The sequence below is a fragment of the Danio rerio genome, chromosome 2 (assembly GCF_052040795.2).
Source record: "Danio rerio strain M-AB ecotype USA chromosome 2, GRCz13ab, whole genome shotgun sequence".
NCBI lineage: Eukaryota > Metazoa > Chordata > Actinopteri > Cypriniformes > Danionidae > Danio > Danio rerio.
The window spans coordinates 54,894,267-54,905,467 of NC_141022.1; the positions used below are offsets into that span (position 1 = coordinate 54,894,267).

Genomic DNA, 11,201 nt, shown 5'->3' on the forward strand with positions numbered 1-11,201 from the left:
ACTTCCGATTTGAAACGAATTTTTGAAGCTGCGTCACGGCTATGAGATAATAGTGTGTATTCCAGCATGCAGACTGGACGTCTGTGCCAGAGTGAGTGTTATTACATCTTACAGTGTGTTGCATTAATGCATGAGTAAGGCTTGGTTCAAACCAATCAGCGCGCTCTATTGTGAAACTTCATTAATATTCATTACTGTCAGAGTGTAGACGGCAAAGACGCTACGTTGTGTTGGCAAAACAAGCGTGAAGTGTTGCTTTTATAGTTTGCTGCAGTTAAGTTTCGTTTTCATTTTCTCTCTGTGAGAGCGCAGACTCACGTGTGGATTAACAGTGTACGCGACGCTCGACAACAATAACTTACGTGTCTAAGGAGGATTATTGCTTACCTGAGAGCTGTTCTCATCTGCAAACGCTGAGATCCGGATTCGCTTGTAGTCTTCTCTTCATAAAGACGCGGCTCTAGTTGCTGGTGATTGTCCTGTCTCAACAGATTTGGTAAGTGAGCGACCAGTGCTCTTTGTTTATTCAGTTCGTACCTGCCGTGTGCATCTAAGTTTCCGGGAAATGTTGAGTTTTTTTTTCTCTCATTTGCCGTGCGGTATCAAACATTGCAAAAATACACGCTTAGAGCAGCGCCTCGAATCAAATATCACGCTTGTCGGGAGGGACATTAATGAATTCCCTGAATGAAAGAGCCAAACTGCAGTTAAAGTCCACCATTTAATAATTTGGCAAATAATTCGACTACAGATGTCCATGTAAACACAGTCACATTGTCCGCTGTGGTTGTGTGTTTTGACTCTGAAATTCAGCGCGCCCAAATAGACACTCCCATACCAAGCCTCTTTTCTTCCTCTGACACTCCCCCCTAAACAGAGCTGGACACGCCCACTTTTCTGACTTTTTCCAAAGTAGAGATGTGAAAACACACTGCTGAAACGAGGGGGTTTCATGGCCCTTTAAAGGATGAGACAGGCTCAACGGCCATCCCATTGATGTGGATGGGATCATGTGAGCCTGTTCGTCCCTTTCTAAAGTCCACAATGAGCCTCTTTGGTCTTGTTGGTGTTAAGGAGCAGATTATTGTCGGTGCACCAAGTGGCCACATGCTGTATCTCCTCCCTGTAGGCCGTCTCATCATTGTTGCTGATTAGACCAATCACTGTGGTGTCATCTGCAAATTTGATGATGGTGTTGGATCTGTTCACAGGCCTACAGTTCACTGGATCTGTTTACAACATTTCACTTCTGAGTTTTCAGTTTGTGAACAGGTTAATGATGTTTAATGACAGTAGTGTATCATCTGAATCAGCAGGTTCTCTTGTTTAGACCTTTAACTTGATTTATTCTTAAAACCATCACAAAACTGAATAGTTTGAAACAGTTTGCATCCCCAGTAAGCACTTATCCACAAATTACTTACTTTTTTATATGTCTGATACCTCATTTGACTTAAAATAAAACAATATCTCTAGTTATTCAGTTACTAGAACAGTACACTGAGATCAGATTTGAGAACCAGTGAACTGATAATACTGCATATACGTGAACACAAACAGTACAACAGCCTGCTATGACTGAACCAAACTTTGACAACTGATTACGCTGCAGAGCTGATAAACAGAGGACTTAAATGAGAAAATAAGACGAAACATATGTTCATTTCCTAACAGAAAATCATAATAAAGTTTAAATATTTTGAAAATACAAGATATGCAGCACTTAAAACTACGAATACTGGAAGTCTGTGCTGGTATTTCTCCTGCGGTGTTGCTATCAGTGAGTGAAGAGTGGAAGAAGAGGGTTGCATTGACAATCCAACACAATGGGCAGCACATTGAACACATTTTATAAGTGGTCAGAAACTCGTAAATAACTCATGAAAGAATAAAGTTATGTTAAAACCAATGCACACGATTGTTTTTCTTGTGAAATTCCCAATATGTTTGATGTGTCACATGACCCTCTTCCTATTGTATAGCCACCATGGTCACCACCCATCTTGAACAGCTTGCCCCCTCACATATACTAATATGCCACAAACAGGACGTTAATATCAACAACCATTCCCATTTTATTAAGGTGTGTCCATATAAATGACTGTCGGACTATTTCTCACTTGCCTTAGTCCACCCCAATTCAATAATCGGTCAGAAGTCAATTAATCAAAATCAATGAATTTATTTATCGAGCATAAGTGAATAAAGCGAAGATCAGGATCCTGAGCTTTTGAAGAACCGTCAGCCAAGCAGTCTGGATGTCCAAAAGCTCTCGAACTCTCTCGACTCCCTCCTTTTATCCATCAGCAGCGTTCAATCTTTTTGGCCACTCCTCTAATCAGTTACCCCCAATCTCTATTGTTGCCATCAGCTGTTTTCAGGCAGAATCATCTCTCAAAAGTCTGTGGGCTGCACACAGAGATACCTCTGCACACAGAAACAAAAGGGCAAGTGAAAGTATCACTCCTCCTTGACATACTTGACACTACTGACATCTGGCGTGCAGCAAGCAACTGTAGCAAAAAATCATCAAAGCACAGCTGAGCATCATAACTTCCTTATAGAATTATCAGGATAATATCAATTTTATTAAAGCATCATACATCACGCATACACAAAGAGCAGTATAAAAATTCTGCATCTACCACATCTGCTTTTCCTCATAGTCCTGTCTATGAACTCTTGACCTGTGTATGCACCCATCTAGGGGAAGCCCCTCTTGCAGATCTGTCTCCAGCCAGCACCCACACACAGCTCTTGTGGTTTTAGCAGTTAGTTAGAAACGCATTATAACAGGGGTTAAGTAGAAGTACGCTATATCAGGAGACATCGTCATATCTGACAAAAACACATATTGTAAATAATGAATAGTGAGGTAGATGGGAGTATATTCCTCCAATAGCAAAAATATATCAAAAGAAAAGAGTGATTAGTAAGACAATAAAGCAATATTTTCCTCATCTGCTCCAGTTCTCTTTTCTGTGTAGAAAAGTCACACATCACAGCTGCAACAGAAATGTCTCATCATATCACTGCTTGGACTCATTAGATTATCATGGTTCAAGCAAACACATATACATATGCAAAATAAGCATGACCACATGTATATAATTCAAAAGAAGCATTAGACTGTAATTTTATTCCTTCAATTCCCTCTCTTGATCTCTTTAGAGATCACACTTCTGCTTCTTCTTCCTTAGAGTCAACATCTCTTATTCCCAGCAGTGGCATACTGTAAGGAGGCGGAGCCTCTTTCTTCTTAATTGCTGCAACAATCATTATGTTACACAATGACCTAAAACATGGTATGCAACAACTACCAAAAGTAACCAACATCCTCAAAAATATCTCCAGAGAACTCTTAATCAATATTATTACCCCCTTTTAATTCCCAAACATATCAGTAAACAACTTATCAATGGGGTTATTAATACCTCAGTGTTCCTGCGTCTCATTAGACAAAGCCCTCAGTCCTTCCAGGGCCCTAGTCACCGATTCGTCCAGGGCCATGTTATATAAGAAGAACGTCTTTTTTTTTTTTTTTTCACATATTAAAATTGAAACAGTTGTATGCTCCCTCTCTAGGGTTAAACGAACCAGTTTTAGGTGATGCTAAAGTAGTAACGATGCTAAAGTAGTATGATTAGTATCTTGTTTTTTTTTATTTTTAATGTAATTGACTGCTATAAAGGTGTCAGAACGTTTAACTTGGTGCTATAAAATCAATATGCTGCAGCTGACATTATTTCAGTGTTAATCTAATGTAAACACACCAACCCTATGAAAAAATGATGATAATAATTGAAAGGCTAATGACTTTTCATTTGCATGTTGTTGTTTTTTATTTTTATCTTCAGCGGGTTATGGTTAAAATAACCCGCTGAATAATTCTGATATTTTAATAAAATTAATTTGATTTTGGAAATAACTCCTGTTAATGTCCCACGGACCCCACTTTGGGAACCACTGAGCTACACAACAACTCAAATGTTGTTCTCTGGCTGTGACAATTCTTACCAATTCAAGGGCCACTCCTAAGGGTGAATCAGATGAGATGCAGTAACACTTTCAATTCTGCAACTATTTAAAACAAGAACTATCACATGTCATATAATATTTAAAATAATAATAATAATAATATTTAAATATAAAAATAATATTTAAAAAAATTCAAACCCTTAAAGGATATAGGGGTTAATTTATAAACTGTAGATTGTGATCAGCATATTAACATCAGAAAACACATTGATTATTTGCAAAACTGTGGTGAAGTCCGGTTTGTCCAGGCAACACCCAAGCCAGGGTACCGACACACTGCTCACTCTGAATAACAGACACTAATATTTCATCTAAATCAGACTGGCTTTAAAGTCTTCTTATGTTAATTTGTTAGTAGTCAATTTTTTGTCACCAGATGAAAGATAATCCTGTCTTGGTTGTTTAAATTTAATTTCAATCTTTTTACACTGTATCTTTCTCTGAATTGTTTTGCTATATCAGCCCCAAAAGCACAGTCAGCACTTACACAGTGAGCTAATGGTTCATTGTCCAGTGTTTGAAATAGGTGTTCAATTTTGTTCAATTTTTAATTTTCTATTTGTCAGAGTGGCAGCGAGTAATTAGTTGTGTGTGTTGCAGGTCTGTTAGTGTCAGTGTCTCGTATAATCTGAGTCTCCCTCTCTTGGACCTGAGAAGTCAGGCTCACTCTAATTTCTGCAAGAGAATGGTTAGGTTTATTACATGCAACACAGGATGAGAGGTGGTACCAGGTATCACCCTTGCCAGCAACCTTAACACAATGGCACAATCTGGCAATGTATGGTCCAGACCATGTGGGCTCCCTCCACTTACTCTTAAACAGGCAAAGGTCTACCCAATCAGCAGCATTGGCCACTGGTTCTTTAGACTGTTTGTCAGGAGTGATCTATAAAGACAAAAGCTGCAATCAAAGAAGTTAGTTTGTCATGATAACATCTTGGTGACAATGGTGTAAATGCTTTCCAGGGACAGCACAGAACTCTGGCCAGGATTCTGTCGACCTGTCAAAAGCTCAAAAGGTGTGAAGTCGGGTCATGTTGCAGAAGAATGTATAGACATTAATGCAATAGGCAAAACATTCAGTCAGTTCATTTTAGTGTGTACACAGATTTTAGCCAATTTTCTGTCATATCTATAATTATATTTAATGCCGGCAGTACTATGAAGATGAGCCAGACCCAAGGAATGCTCAACAGTTTTCTGTTCCTGAGATAGGTCGACCCAAGGAGGTAAAGAAACCAGACCTCCGCCACTGTGGCAATTTGACATGTACAGCTGTACCCACATATGCGCATTCAAGTTAGATGTTAACCCTTAAATCTTTTGCTAACTTAAGTGATTCAACCATTGGTATCATTTAGACTTTTCCAATTTATATGCCCTAACCTGTCCTCAGACTTCCATCATCTGCTCTAAAACAACAGCCACCAGCAAACTCAGAACTCTAGGAGGAGATGTCAATTACAGTCCAGTCAAGACAGGCCTTAATTAATTTTTTTTAGACCCAATTCAGTGATAGGTGCACAATCACAGGAAAGTCGGTTATTATATGTATGGCATTCATAATTGAAACTATTCTATATTGTTTTTTAAATGTCAGAAAGTAAATTAGGTTTAATTCCCAAATGATATGACTAAGTGTGTTATTATAGGCTTTTTGATGGTTAATATAAGGCTTACGTAACATTAGATTTTTTTTCCAATTTGCGACTTTCAGTTTTGTCATTGTTCCCAACTCCTCGGCTTCATGCACTGGATTTATGGCAACTGAAACATGTGGTAAAGCTGTGTCAGCCATCTCATACCTTTTTTATTGTTCATCAGTTAATTTGGGTGACCACCCCCTCTTTGCCAAATAGTAGACCCTTTCCCTGTAACAACCATTTTATGCCCACTAGTGAGAAGCATTCATCTTCATAGTTTAATTTAGCGTTTCTGTCATAGAACAGTGTGCAGTGCAGGGGGTCAGATGGTGGTAAGTGAATGCCTAATTGGTTAATCCTGGGTTTCCAAAGGTTGTATAGGGAGACCAAACTGTCAGGGCTTCAACCTGTGTTGTCCAGCTCCACCTAGTAGATATCAGCACCCTCCCACTACTTGCATGTGGACAGTAACCACTGTCCATCTAGTGATGCCCCATGTTTTGAGCAGTTAAATGACCTGTCATTAGGGAAGATGATGATAACCCTATCAGGTGAACCCAATATGCTGGCTCCCAGTTTAACTAATAAATCTTTCCCCAGAAGGGCCACAGGCACAGTTGTTGAGTAGAGAAAACTGTGGCTTAAGCCTAGTTCACACTACAGGATTTTAAACATCAGCAGATCGTTGTGCTGTTCACACTACATGACTTGACTTTGTGTCTTTTGATCTCTGTGGTGTTCACGCTACGCAACACTCCGTGAACGATCCACAAGAGGGGGGTCACACACTACATGATCTGACAACATCTCATTCCCCATCAGCTCATTCAAGCTACCAAACCACTGCCAATGAAAATTTGAGGGAGGAGTCATCAGAAAAAGCTGAACACTATTGGCTGCTTGTGTGCTGATGACATCGCTGACAGCGTTTCAAGCTTTGGAGAAAGTATTTAAAAACATCGTCAAATCAGCTGATTTATGAGCGGATTAATAACTCATCTGCAAGGTTTGAGTGGATAGATACACAGAGAGTTTTTAATTTTTGTAATTTTATAACTCTTTGAAATAAAACTAACATATTTATAACACCCTGCCGTTTTCTAACTATCAGTGTATTTCTTTCAGACATTGTTATTTTTTTTATTACAAAACAGTAAAGAACTGAGCATTTCTGCCTTAAATTACCATATTGGTCAAAATGACTGCATGCATGTCTGATACTTTTCGCTGTGACTTTAAATATGTGTGCATTTTCTTGCCTGGCAACTTCCTGCTAACATAAACAAAACTTTCTGATGGCAAAAACATCAATTTACTTTAGATATCTTTAAAAACAGCATATTATGTGCTGTGAAATGGCTCCTGTTTGAAAGTGAAAATGAAAGCCAACCCTTTAAGTGTTTAAGTATCTTAACTACATATTTATAGGCTGTATTACCAAAAAAAATATAATATTTTTAGGGTAATGGTGTCATTAAATATGATGCCAGACATTCAAAGCTTAATTTTAATATCTCAATAATAGCTTTGAATGTAAATATGTTGTGACAATATGGCGTTTCATATGAGAACGATCAGAATTAGCAGTGTGGTAATTCTAATAGTTACAGAATTCTAGTTCCACTGTTAATATAGCCTACTCTCATGTCTGTGCTAACGCAGAATGAAGCGAGTGCACTGATGCCCATTCTGACCAATCACAGATGTTTCTGCTGAGCTCCTGAACACACAGGCACGCGGCTCATGCTGATATGCTCTCTCATTGGCTGCAGCTCGTCACTACATCTGACCACACGTGGGGTTGAGTCGGCCGACTGCTCTGGAATATTTAGCATGCTGAATGTTGGATTTCCGTCTGCGAGGTGTCGGCGACGCGTCAGCGAGCCTCGTTGATGCGTTGCTCAGTAGTTCACACATAAAGAGCGGTGAGCGCCGAGCACCCGCAGATTTCTTCCCGATCACAGCCCGATCTGTCGGCGAGCTCGTTAACTTCCAAATCGGTCTCAAATCAGGCTTAAAATCCTCTAGTGTGAACTAGGCATTAGTTGCTGGTTAGCCACGGTGACGGGTATTGTTTTTTGTAGCTGGCCATCTTTCTGCTTCCCCAGAGAACCTATTACTTCAATTGTCTTGCTTGACAACATATCATCAGTCACTGCCCCCTTCGTGACAGTAGAAAGTGTGGCCTCAGTATCCACCAAGGCTGTTAATGGCCTAGCGTTGACCATTATCTACAGTAGGGGTTCGGCCTGTCCCCCCCTGCTGGTTCTCTGTGGGTCCCGTCAATAAGTCTCCACCTCATCCCCCAGGTCCCACACCGGGAATTGAGTGGGCACCTGGTTCCCCCGGGGTTTAGGGGCTGGGGATGACGGAAGAGTTTGTATTGGTTCTGGTCGCCTGCCTCGACCAGCAGCCCCACCTCTTCGGGGATCCCAACTCCCCGCAGGTTGGCTGTTCACTGGACACTGATCTCTCCAGTGGTTTAAATCTCCACACACAAAACAACCCTTGTTGGTGTCCCCATATCTCCAATGGCTGATTGGACATTGATCTTTCCTATAGTTTGGGTTCACACACACAAAACAACTCCCAAAGTTTTTTTTTTTTTTTTTTTGGTCGCTCCCTCTATGATATTGGTTTGGCTGCTGTATGTATGTCTGTGGTGCTGTGTTGGGCTGAGGCATAATGGTGACTGTGTGTAAGAAATTAGTGGTTGTGAGCTAGGTTGTGGTGGCTGCACAGGCGACATAGCAGGTACATGAGTCAGAGGAGCAATGACTTGTTGCATTTGTGTATTTTGTCTTACGGCCATCTTATTCTGTAATTTAGCTTTAGCCTCTTCCAGCTGTAGTTTCAACAGCTGTGACTTAATCTTTTCTAGCTTTTCTTTGTGTTGTTTCAGTGTTATATGTGTTCTTTCCTCCATTCCTCTCAATTTTTTTTTGGCCAAATTTGCGTTTGTGTCTGTCTGATCTGTACATCCCAAAATATACTTCAGCTGCTTTTATCCTTCTTTCTGGCTGTAGCTTTTTTTTTTTTTTTTGAGTCTGCTTGTGCTATGGCCAGTTCCGCCACTCCTTTCCACTGACACTGAACTGAAGGACAGCCATATTTCTTACATTCACGATTAAATTCACACTGTTTTATATTTTCAATTAATCAGTAGAAAATAGAAAAAAAATAAAAATAAAATAACATTTCAGCTGTTTATTACACTTATAAATGCAACATGCAAATGCCTGGACTTTAACCAGGGCAGGGGAAACATTGCCTGGACTTTAACCAGGGCAGGGGAAACATCGCCTGGACTTTAACCAGGGCAGGGGAAACATCGCCTGGACTTTAACCAGGGCAGGGGAAACATCGCCTGGACTTTAACCAGGGCAGGGGAAACATCGCCTGGACTTTAACCAGGGCAGGGGAAACATCGCCTGGACTTTAACCAGGGCAGGGGAAACATCGCCTGGACTTTAACCAGGGCAGGGGAAACGTCACCTGGACTTTAACCAGGGCAGGGGAAACGTCGCCTGGACTTTAACCAGGGCAGGGGAAACATCGCCTGGACTTTAACCAGGGCAGGGGAAACATCGCCTGGACTTTAACCAGGGCAGGGGAAACATCGCCTGGACTTTAACCAGGGCAGGGGAAACATCGCCTGGACTTTAACCAGGGCAGGGGAAAAATGCCTGGACTTTAACCAGGGCAGGGGAAAAATGCCTGGACTTTAACCAGGGCAGGGGAAAAATGCCTGGACTTTAACCAGGGCAGGGGAAAAGTGCCTGGACTTTAACCAGGGCAGGGGAAAAGTGCCTGGACTTTAACCAGGGCAGGGGAAACATCGCCTGGACTTTAACCAGGGCAGGGGAAAAATGCCTGGACTTTAACCAGGGCAGGGGAAAAATGCCTGGACTTTAACCAGGGCAGGGGAAAAGTGCCTGGACTTTAACCAGGGCAGGGGAAAAGTGCCTAGGCTTTATTCACTCATATATCTCAACTCACTTTTAATATTTAATTACTTCAGTTTCAGTTTCTTATTCAACACACAATTTTAGTAATAATCAATAGCAGAATTTTGATAGAAACAGGCTTCTGCTTACCTTCTTTTAGTGACCGGTCAAGTGTTGAATGAAGAAACGCAGCTGAAGTTCAGTGTGGAGTTCGGACAATCAACTCCTCCTTTCAGACTCCTTTGTTGACCGATCCGGGTGCCCCCTCCATTTTGTCAGACTATTTCTCACTTGCCTTAGTCCACCCCAATTCAATAATCGGTCAGGAGTCAATTAATCAAAATCAATGAATTTATTTATCGAGCATAAGTGAATAAAGCGAAGATCAGGATCCTGGGCTTTTGAAGAACCGTCAGCCAAGCAGTCTGGATGTCCAAAAGCTCTCGAACTCTTTCGACTCCCTCCTTTTATCCATCAGCAGCGTTCAATCTTTTTGGCCACTCCTCTAATCAGTTACCCCCAATCTCTATTGTTGCCATTAGCTGTTTTCAGGCAGAATCATCTCTTAAAAGTCTGTGGGCTGCACACAGAGATACCTCTGCACACAGAAACAAAAGGGCAAGTGAAAGTATCACTCCTCCTTGACATACTTGACACTACTGACATCTGGGGTGCAGCAAGCAACTGTAGCAAAAAATCATCATAGCACAGCTGAGCATCATAACTTCCTTATAGAATTATCAGGATAATATCAATTTTATTAAAGCATCATACATCACGTATACACAAAGAGCAGTATAAAAATGCTGCATCTACCCTCATCTGCTTTTCCTCATAGTCCTGTCTATGAACTCTTGACCTGTGTATGCACCCATCTAGGGGAAGCCCCTCTTGCAGATCTGTCTCCAGCCAGCACCCACACACAGCTCTTGTGGTTTTAGCAGTTAGTTAGAAACGCATTATAACAGGGGTTAAGTAGAAGTACGCTATATCAGGAGACATCATCATATCTGACAAAAACACATATTGTAAATAATGAATAGTGAGGTAGATGGGAGTATATTCCTCCAATAGCAAAAATATATCAAGAGAAAAGAGTGATTAGTAAGACAATAAAGCAATATTTTCCTTATCTGCTCCAGTTCTTTTTTCTGTGTAGAAAAGTCACACATCACAGCTGCAACCCAGACAGGCTTTCTGCAAGACTTGTCTGTTACAGATTTAGTTATTTGACATTATAGGGGTGGAAAGTTCCTGTCTCATTTTAAGGTCAAACAGAATGTCTCATCAAATCACTGCGTGGACTTATTAGATTATCATGGTTCAAGCAAACACATATACATATGCAAAATAAGCATGACCACATGTATATAATTCAAAAGAAGCATTAGACTGTAATTCTATTCCTTCATGACCCACCCTGTATAAATATGTAATATGCATTAATCACATAGTAAGTCATTCTTCTAAAAAACTATTGAGCTTTAAACATGACATTTAGCATTAGGGGACATTCAGTCATAAAATAAATGCATTTTTGAAATCTGATTAAGATTATTGTTATAAGTATCAA

The 11,201-nt window shown here is 40.5% G+C and overlaps 1 long non-coding RNA gene across 1 annotated transcript; it reads right to left on the bottom strand.

The window, feature by feature from the left end:
* Positions 1 to 2,166: 2,166 nt before the first annotated feature.
* On the bottom strand, positions 2,167 to 10,071 carry LOC147846530 (uncharacterized). Its single transcript, XR_015479091.1, has 2 exons — positions 9,779 to 10,071; positions 2,167 to 2,427 (listed from the first exon to the last, which is right to left on the bottom strand). It is a non-coding gene; the product is annotated as an uncharacterized LOC147846530 (long non-coding RNA).
* Between the last annotated feature and the right edge of the window lie 1,130 nt (positions 10,072 to 11,201).